Source organism: Vitis riparia, chromosome 11 (genome assembly GCF_004353265.1).
Source record: "Vitis riparia cultivar Riparia Gloire de Montpellier isolate 1030 chromosome 11, EGFV_Vit.rip_1.0, whole genome shotgun sequence".
Classification (NCBI taxonomy): domain Eukaryota; kingdom Viridiplantae; phylum Streptophyta; class Magnoliopsida; order Vitales; family Vitaceae; genus Vitis; species Vitis riparia.
Genome location: NC_048441.1, coordinates 9,532,658 through 9,544,086, shown reverse-complemented (window position 1 = coordinate 9,544,086; position 11,429 = coordinate 9,532,658).

The following is an 11,429-nucleotide window of genomic DNA, read 5'->3' as shown; positions in this document are numbered from 1 at the left end:
ATTTCTTACTAAAAAATAATGTTCATATCAAAACTTCATGTATTATTTGGAAATTATTCTTGCCATAGCTTTAAAGAATAAAAGTAAATTCGTGGCTGATAGTGATACTTAGTCATAAATAATTTTGTGGCAAAATTTGGAGTTCATGATAGAATGTCATACATTACATCATAATTATTCTCATTATATTTTTTGCAATTAAAAGTAAATTCGTAGTTAAAAGTGACATTTTGCAATGAATAATTTTGTGGCAAAAAGTGGAGTTTATGATGTAATGTTATATATTGTGCATGAATTATTCTTGTCATATTTTTAGTAACAAAAAGTGAACTTGTGGTTAAAGTGACATTTTGCCACAAAATTTAGTTTATGACAAAAATTCATGGAAAAAAGGTTATATTTGTTGTGGTGTTGGAGGGATGACTTGTCTTGATCATTGGAATGAGTTTCCTATGGTGAATGTATTAGTGTGTATAGTCACACATTAAACATGACCTCCAATGAATCATGACATTTATTATCAAGTAGTCATGATTTCATCAAATTATTATTTCGCATGGACTCTAAACCTTAAGAAAATATAGAGTTAGTGTTAAAGTCTTCAATAACTTTGATGTGTGGGTAAGCCCCCTAAGGTAATCATATATTCCTTACGAATTGGGTCCTTGTTGATTAAGGTAAGTGATAATATGTATTTTCAATCACCATAATATCTTATAAGATTGAGACAGTGTATTCCCTTGAGTGATTTTAAGGACTTATGATCAAGAAATTTGTGGTATTGTAGTATTTCCTTAACTAAGATTGTAGTATTAAAGAAACCAATCTTACTATTAAAAATCTTATCATGACCTCATTACATGCCATAAATCGATGGATATCCATGCAACAACTTCATGGAAAAAAAAAACTTTAAAATATTAAGAATTAAAATATAAGACAAAACAACTCATTGAATTCATATAATGCCTAAACAAGTTGGTTCAATCTAGTTATATTAATTTCCTACCCAACCAAAAGCTTGTTGCACATCATAAGTCTACATATAGTAAATAACATTTAAAAAAAAATGAAAAATGAAATCTATCTAATAAGTTAGCATGGCATAGGTAACATGATTGAAAACCATGAAAAGTTAATGGTTGGTCATTCAAATTTCAAAAAGGAAAAAAAGAAAAGAAAAACTACTTAATTCTAAATCAAGTCTTTTTCAACAAGAGAATGGACATGTCATGTTTGGGATTAAGCCCCTAAAATCAAAATCAAGACATGTTAGACTTCACTGTCCCTTTGCAATCCTTTTTATGCATTGACATTGATTTGAACATTCAACTCATATATCTTACATTGTACATGATTTGAGTGTATTAGGAATTACACAGAAGATACAAGTCATGGATTCCTTGTAAGTAAATAAGTTTTCCACGGTAGTTCATGAATTTGTGCAATCCAATAAAGATTGTAGTGTACCACCTTCAAATTGGAAGGATAACTTCTCTTGGCCATCAAGATGGTTTTCCTACGGTGAGTGCACCAATGTATGTGATGCACACTAGATAGGACCTATTGTGAATCATGACGTAAGACTATCAATTGTTATGATTTACTAAGCTATGATATTGCATGAACTCTCAACCTTGAAAGGATATTAAGCCTATGCCAAAATCAACATGAGTCTTTGACCTACGGGTGAGACCCTAAAGTGGTCATATATTCATATGGATTGGGTCACTATTGATAAAGGTTGGTGGCAATAGGTATTCTCAATAGAGGCATCATGATATCTCATGGGATTGAGATAATGTGTCCCTTGGTTATCCAAAGGACATGTGATTATGAAATCTATAGTCGTAGTTATTCCTTTAATATAATTTGACATATTCTCCTTGGAATTTGAGTATGTAAGTTGATCATATAATAAGTGGGATCTGTAACTCAAGAATTAGAAAGGTAATCTTAATAGGTGATAACACTATCTTGTTAAATTATGGATGCCAGTTTATAGAGAGTCTGCATGTAGTGGATAGTAGGTCATAGACCCAAGCTTTGTCTCGTTGTTACTTACATAGAGTACTAGGGTGCAATTGATTCTTGGTAGTAGGACGTTGAATCAGATTCAAAATTGGATTTTGAGAGAGGTAGTACTCTTGTGGATACTAATGGTCTCCGCTCTGAGTTCATATATCATGATAACATAGTTTATGAAGGTTGAATTTACTCTAGGTTCACTCTTGTACACAAGTGTGTTTTGGTAATTACATAAGGTTGCATAGGGGATAATGAACGTGGTCTTTGGATTGGATTAATTGATTAATTAGATGACCCTGTGTGGTTAATTAATTAATTTGAACCTGATTTAAGCTAAATTAAGTAACCTAAACCCATATGGGCTCAAGTCACTTAAGCCTAGTAAGAGATCCCTATAAATACCCCTTGGGGTTAGGGTTAAGGTTTCCATGGGTTTTAAATAGTTGTCTTCCACCTCCAGAGGGAGAGAGAGAGATTCAAAGCTTCCTCTCTTCCAAAGTCCATTTTTAAAGTGCCATGGACATGGTTCGAGTCACCGGGAGGAAGACTTTGGGTGTATGAGACCTCTCGAGCATTCAAACATATTCTTTACCACGAGGAAACTAATTTAGGAATATCTAGATCCAATTATGAGTTTCAAATCTCTAGATCTTTATTATTCTATGGTTTTTGAAGCCATTATTTTTTATTGTGTTAGATTTACAAATCCCTAGGCATAAATGCATGCACCTTACCAAATCCAAGGCATGGGAGCGAGGTAATCCAAGGTTCTCAATAGTGGCTTGTATATTATTTTATAATTTATCTATTTGGGTCACTATATATATATATTTCATTATTGATGCTTAAGGAGGAATTATATTCTTTCTATTCGAGATCATTGAAGAAGAAGAGAATATATGTTTTTCCCTTAAAAAAATGATTGTTTTTTTTTTTTTTTTACTTCATTACTTTGTAGTTCTTCCATTTCTACCCCAAAATGGTCTTATTTCATGACTCGTTTAATATTATGAAATAAACAAATTATAATATTTCCAAAAGAAACTTCATTATTTATATATCCATATTCGATTAAGTCATTCATTATGAATCCTTTATATGTATTTAAAGATACTTTTGTTGTGATTGAGCTTTAGAAAGCATGACATGATGTAACATATTAAGATTCATTCATAAAATTATTTATCTATGTTTCTTAGTTTCTTTTTTATTATACCATATGCATTAATTGGTTATTTGAATATACATGCCTACATTACTTGCATTGTACATGAACTTGGTGCATTGAGAGTTGCATAGAAGACCCAAGTCATGGATTCCTTATAGGGTGATGATTAGTCCATAGTCAATGTTTTGATTTAGGCAATCCTTATAAGACTATAGTACACTACCTTCCAATTCGAGGGATGACTTGTCTTGGTTATCGGAATGGTTATCCCATGGTAAATGCACTAATGAATGTGATGCACACTAGATGGGACCTACGATGAATCATGATATAAGGGTATCAATTGTCATGATTCATCAAACTACTATACTGCATGGACTCTTATCTTTGAGAGGGTATTGAGTCTGTTTCAAAATCAATATGAGACTTTGAACTATAAGTGAAACCCTAACGTGGTTATATATTCTTATGGATTGATCACTGTTAATGGAGGTTGATAACAAAAAATATTCTCAATAAACACACCATGATATCTCATGGTATTGAGACAATGTGTCTTCTTGGGTGATTTAAAGAATATGTGATCTAGGAAACTATGGTCATAGCATCTCACTTAGTGAAATTTAACATTTGCTCATTGAAGTTAGAGTATGTCAATTGATCATATAATAAGGAGGATTTGTAACTTAAGGATTTAAGTGGTAACTTGATAGGTGATAACATTACCTTATTATATTATGAATACTAGTTCATAGGGAGTCTGCATGCAGTAGATATTAGGGTATAAACCCAAGCTATGCTCGTCATAATTTTATAAAATATTATAGTGTTGTTGATTCTTTTTAGTGAAATGTTGAATCAATTTCAAAATTGGATTCTAAGGAAGCTAGCATTTTCCTATGGGTCTCAATGGTCCCTACTCAAACTCTTATTTTATAGAAGCACGTTTACTTTAAGGGATTTAGGTTTCTAGTTTTTAAGTTTGCATAAGGGCATTTTGGTAAAAATGCAAAGTTGCACTAGATTTTATGGATTATCTTTCTAGTATGTGCTAATTAATTATTTGCAACCCATCAAGGCTAACTAATTAATTATGACTTAGTTGTGCTAGATATGGTGACCTAAACCCAATTTGGGTTCAAGTCACTTAAGCCCACAAAGAGCTCTATAAATAACCATGTTAGGGGCTTAAGGTTTCAATTTTGCCTATCATCTTCCAAAAAAAAGTCTCTAGAGAGAAACCATAGCCACCCTCTAGAGAGAAGCCATAGCCACCCTCTAGAGAGAAAAACACACTTTTCTCATGTCTAGCTCCATAGGAGGAGAGATTAGTGGGTAGACAAGATCTTTAATGACTTTGGATTTGATCTTCACAACATAGATTTGATCTAGGAACATCCAGATCAGTGTATGTTTACTTTTTTTTTTCTCTAGATTTGAATATCTTATTGGTTTTTAAAGCCTGGATTTTGCTTAGATCGTTTTCTAGAGAAGCCTAGGGTAGAACAATATGTACCTATATGATCCAGGGTCAAGGAATTATGTAATCTAGGATTCCCAACAACTTATATAAGAGTTGTAAGATAAATTTTTGTTTGTTAGATCTACTTTAGGACGTGCTAACTTTGTTTTGCAAGGTTGTTTGTTTCATCCCATGGCTTCAAGGATGAATGTTTGTGGTTTTTTGTTTTAAATATGATGGTTATACTTGTGATTTGCTTTTGTTTTCTCTTATATTGGGTTGTAAGCTCCATGTTTAAGACCATAAGATTTTTTTTTACATTGTAAAAATCTAGTTTTTAATTATTAGATTAATTGTGAACTTCATTTTGAGGAGTATATATAGGAACTTTTGTTATAAAAGCTCCAATTTTTATCAATCTTGTAACCCATGGACTGCAAGAAAGTAGTCCAAGACATCATTCAGGCCTAGTGGCTCCCATTCCAACAAAGGTAATTTTTTTAGTGGAGAACCAACCCAAATCCAAAGGAGAAACAACCTTGGGTGCACATATTTTTGTAATAGTGCTTAAGCGGCTAGATTATTGCTTGAGCACTGGTGTCAAGCACTTGAGCAGTCCTTCGAGCAGTGTAAGTTGCTTCCAATATCCTCTTTAGATTTTTGGGCGCTTGAGTGCTCTTGGCAACAAATAGAGAGTAAGGAAAATGGCAACAACCGAAAGAGGTTTTTTAGGATAATTGTAGTAGTATATGGTTTGATTGTAATTTGTTTACTAACCCTATTTGTTGTTGTAGGTATGGTTTTGATAAATTTGAATGATTATCCAAATAGGTTGCCAAATTCATGCAACAAGATTCCTAAGGCCATGGGAGTAATTGATTTTATTTTATTATTTATTTTTGTGTATATTTGATTTTAGCATGTGTTAAATGAATAATAAAATATTGGAAAAGTAATTTTGAACTTTTTAAGAAAATAAATTTTCATCATAAACAAATTTCTATTGTTGATTTTCTTAAATTGGTTATTGTTAAGATTATTACTATTCCTTTTTTAACTTTCCACTTAGTTGTTGATAGGTGCTTTTTCGGGCTCTCCCACTTTCAGAGAAAGAGAACGATAATTGAAAATGTGAATCTCAATAATGGAATACACCTAGAGGGGGGGGGGGGGGGGGGGGGGGGGGGGTTGAATAGGTGTTTTATAACAATTTTGAAATTCTCCCAACAAATATTACCTAACCTTATACTATCTTAATGTCAAGAAACTTTTCTTCCAACAACTTTTCAATAAAGCATAACATCCACAAGCAAGAATGTATGCATCAACACTCTCCCAACAATTTATCAATGCAAAACATATGCAAATGCTTCAACACTCCTAAAAAATAAATCAAAATGTAGAGTGAGAGAAATAGACAATGAACACCGGATTTTAACGTGGAAAACCTCCAAAGAGATCAAAAACCACGAGCCTATCATCGATTGAAAAATTCCACTATGAAGAATAAAAACTGAGTACAAGGTTTTACCTAGCTCAAGCCAACCAATCCTTCCCGGACTACTTGACTAGTACTTTCATTTTCAGCTTCTCTCTTCTTCTTTCGGAACACACTTGGAGTTCGCAGCAAGCTCAATCCCGGCCTCTTCTTGAATCCACACAAGAAGAAAAATGGGTATGTACCCAAACCCAAATAGAATGAGAGATTGAGATGTGAATGAAGGAATGAATCAACCCATTTATTGCTCAAGAAAATCCATTAAAAACTAGTTTGGAAAACATTAAGAGAAGTGGATTTTCTTTGCAATCAAAAACCCCAAATTAAGAAAGTAAAAATGATAAAATGAAGAACACTTAGAATGTGGCTGCTCTCCCCACGTTTTCTGCAGTCTCTCACCCCAGAAAATGAGAGAAGATTGGTTTTTAAAGTGTAAAAATAAGCCCTTAATCTAATGGCTGAGATTTGATAAAAAAAAAAACATTAGTTGGATCGATCCACTCCTACACCTGGATCGATCCAGAAACAGGGGAATGAAAGCCTTGCACCAAAAACCATTTTTCCCAACTTTCTAACACATTTAAAGATTAAAAACCAGGTTGTAACTTTGGACAAAATTAATAAACATAAAGATTGAAGAACCTTCCAAATTTATTAAATGAATAGGTAAAAAACAAATGATTATCAACATTCTAACAAGTATGTTTAAGCTCAAAGAAGACTTACTCATGACACCATAAAATAGTGAGTATGTTAATTTCTTTCCACTTATAAACCTATATCCACCCATAAAGCAAAAAATCATTTTCAAGACACACTTCCTTCCTAGAGAAATTCAAGATAATATTCCAAGAAGTCAATTTGCACATCTCTTGGCCGGATTTCTGTTTAACACGGCTTATTCACATCCCAAAAAAAAAAATTCATACAACATTTGTTTTTCACATTGAGCATTAAAATGATTTCACAAACATGAGCTTCACTCTTAGGATCATTTTTTTTTTTTTTTGGAATCCCTTTAATCCTATTTGTGGTCCTTGTCAAAAGGGAAAACAAACAGGGAGTACACATAAGAGAGTTGATGAAATTTTGACCTCTAAACCTTTAGAACTCTTACATATGGACCTCATGGGACCAATGAGAACTGAGAGTTTAGGGGGCAAGAAATACATTTTGGTGATGGTTGATGACTATTCTAGGTATGCATGGGTTGCATTCCTAAGAGATAAGAGTGAGGCATTCATAAATTTTAGATTTTCATGATCTTTCAAGACATAGCATCTACTTCCAAACACCCTAAAGTACTTCACACTGGGTTTCTTACCTTTCCACAGCTCATAACAAGTCTTCCTAGTATGAGGACGCATGTGAGTTCTATTGGAAGTATAGCAAGCAGTGTTGATGGCTTCAGCCCAAAAATGTGTAGGGAGTTCATGCTGATTTAGCATTGTTCGGGCCATTTCTTGAAGAATACGATTTTTTCTCTCAACTACCCCATTTTGTTGAGGTGTTCTAGGAGCGGAAAACTCATGTTTGATTCCTAGAGAATGACAAAATTCAAAAAAATTTGAATTGTCAAATTCTCTCCCCCTATCACTCTTAATTCTTTCAATGGGATGAACGAATGCCGACTAACGGAAATGGAAATGCAGGCCGGCGACAAACAGGCGACAAATAGAGAAGAAAAAAATGAGACGAGACGAGCTTACAGTACACCGGCAGCAGATAGAAATGAGAATGAGAGTTGTGCACGGCGAAGATTTCCGGTGACAATGGCCGGATCGAACCAAACGACAGTGACAGGTAGAGACGAAGGGTTCTTCTCTGGAACGAAAACCCTAGGGCTTGGAAAGAAATGAGAAGATTAACCAGATTTGGGGTTTTTGACATTTCAATTTTTTTCTTTTTTTTTGTTTTTTTCAACTTTTAATTACCAAGATGCCCCTCATTCATTTAACCCATGAGTATAACCGGTTAGGGACATAATCGGAAATTTTTACACAAAACAAAGAAAAAATGTCTAGGGATTTTGAGGTTTTTTTTTTTAATTATATAAAAAATTACGAAAATACCCCTGATTCATTAAACCAAAGGAGTTGAACTAGATGAGGGCAAAAATGGAATTTGACACAAATGCATAAGTGGTATCGATCTTGGTGGATCGATCCACATATCGTTCAAGAGCCCTTGGTGGAGGAACAAAAATGTGCAACTGCAGGAAACTTTTCACAAAAAAATTTCTAAGTGTTGGAGTCAAGTGGTATTGATCTTGGTGGATTGATCCACACATCGTTCAAGGGCTCTCAGTCACAAGACTGTGCACACAGTGGATCGATCCACAAATTCAGCAGATCGATCGACACCCTACTGAAAAATGACTTTGGCAAAAAAATTTACAATAAAAACACAAGAAAACCAACAAGCTTTCCAAACATTGAAAATTTGATTCACCATAGCTAAGATTCAATAGGATGACATACTTATCTTTCAATCAAGGAGTTAGAATTGATTCATATTGAACAAGAATGCTACCAAGAGCTTAACTTTAGACAATATTAATAAACTCCCTTAATCTAATGGCTGAGATTTGATCAAAAAAACATTAGTTGGATCGATCCACCCCTACACCTAGATCGATCCAGAAACAGGGGTATGAAAGTCTTGCACCAAAAACCATTTTTCCCAACTTTCTAACACATTTAAAGATTAAAAACCGGGTTGATTCACATCCAATCACTCCACACTCGACTACATACCTCGACCTCTTAGCAAAGTCTTAGTTTTCAAAGTCAAGTAGTACGAATATGAATAGGAAAGCCGAGTTAGGGAACACTTAGGAATTTTGTCCGGAATTGCCAACCTAGCTAAACACTCACAATAACTATGATAGTTGTTGTCCTTTAGGCTCTCCCACCCTAAGAGAATGAGAAAACCACACAATCCTTTAAGATTTTCTCACTAAGAGAGAAGAACTTTTATGGTTATGGATAGCCCAAGGATAAAGGGATAAGCAAACAATTCTATTAACAAAGGAGTCCCAATTTAAAAAGTAAATAACGAATTTGGAAAATCTCATGATAGAGAATTTATTTAAGAAATATTACCAAAATTACTAAAAGTTTATTTTTTCAAAAGATTAAGTAGGAGAGGGCATCAATAAAGCCCATGACCTCTATTGTGGTGCCTATCTTGATTCGAGTTCATTACCACCCTCACGATGGGTTGGGTCCTAAGAATTAAGAGACATAGACTCTCCTTATGGACAAGACTAAACATGTCTGTAGTGGGAGCAACCATCCCATTATAGAGTTCCTTACTTGGTGACATTGATAGTTCAAAAACACTGATTATATACTTAACATTGGATATGAAATGGATGAATTGCCTCATGCAGTACCACTTGCATATCCATGGGCCAAAGAAAAGGTATATTAATCTTGCATTTAGATTCCTTTCATGTTTAAGGCATGACAATTAACATGAGAAGGCCTCTAACTAGTAATAGGGTCATGACCTACCCCACGTAGACTTGATTCTTATAAAACTAGGATACTTTGCAAATGGACATGTAGTCTTGAGGGCTCTACATTTTTGCTAAATATATTCTTGCTATGTGTGCTCATTTTATTAATGTATGTTTTTTTTTTTGTTATAGATATCATGTCTTGCAATCCAATTTAATCTCATACTCACTACTAATAAATTGATTAGACCAAACTATATGGATTGGAAAAGGAATTTGAACATAGTACTCACTTATGAGGAGATAAAATGGGTAACTCAAGAATTAGCTCCATCTCCCCTTAATGAACATTCCACTCAGGAGAAGATTGATACATATCATAGTTGGTAGAAGACGGATCAGAAAGCCAAGTGTATCATAGTTGGGTCTTTGGATAATGTGTTGCAACATTGGCATGTGTCTATGCCAATAACTTATGATATCCTTACCAGTCTCCATGGAAAGGTAAGGTAACTAGACAAACAACCCTTAAGGCTATCATAAATGCTAAGATGTTAGAAGGAACTTCCATTAGAGATCATATGATTCGTATGATTAGACTTTTTAACAAGATGAAGATCCTTGGAGCAAAAAGCGATGGGGAAACCCAGGTTGACATGGTTCTAAATACCTTGTCAGATTCTTTCAAGCAATTCAAATTTAACTATTTATGAATAAGATGGTAATGAGTTTAATTGAATCAATGAGAGAACTTAGGATGACTAAAGGGATTCTTAAGGACTAGGGAGGCATTCATATGACAATCAAGGGTTCTTCGGGTTCTTCTAGCCAGAAGAAGAATACTACAGAGTTCACTAAGCAAAAGAGAAATTTCAAGGGTAAATAGAAAGGAAAGAAAAGTAAGGGATAAGGCAAGTGCTTCCTTTGAGGAAAAAAAAAATACCATTGGAAAAGAGAGTGCCCAATTTTCCTAAAAAGGCAATCAAGTATACATCATTTGCTTTTAGTTGAATCATGTTTGGTGATGGATTCCAGGGCTATTGACCATGTCTGTAATTCTTTATAAGGGTTTCAACTAATGAGAAGCCTAAAAATAGGGACGTGTATCTAACATTAACTTTTGAAGTGAGGATTGCTTTGCAGGTAGTGGGAGATGTTACCCTTAGCTTAAATGATAGTTGTTTCTTGAGTTAAAATATTTTCCTTTTGTTCCTAAGTCTAGGAAGAATTTGATTTCAATTTCTAGTTTATGCAAATTGAAATATTCATTGTTTATATATATATAATAAACGGGTTTTTATTAAATTGAATGATTCGTTTATATGCTCAAGATCATTAGTTGATAATCTTTATTGTATATCTCTATTATCTATTTTGCCTAGTAATGAGAATTATCATGTCTTACATAAAATGAAGGAACCTATCACTAATCAAACATAGCTTTGACACTTATGCTTATTAGGATAGAACCCTTAAAAACATGACATGATGTTATAAACTTTTAGATTTTATTATTTATTAATAAAATTTTCAGTTCACTTTTATCTATCCTCATTTCATGCATTATATACCCCTTGTAAGCATTCTAGTCTACATTTCTTACATTCTATGAGACTTGGGTGCATTAGGAATTATATGAGAAATCTAAGTCATGGGTTCCTTGAAAGTAAATTTCTTGTTCACAGTCAATTCATGGGCCTAAGCAACCCATTAAAGGTTGTAGTACACTACCTCTTAATTGAAATGATGACTGGTCTTAGTTATCGAGGTGGGTTTCCTATGGTGAGTGCATTAGTATGTATGGTTACAC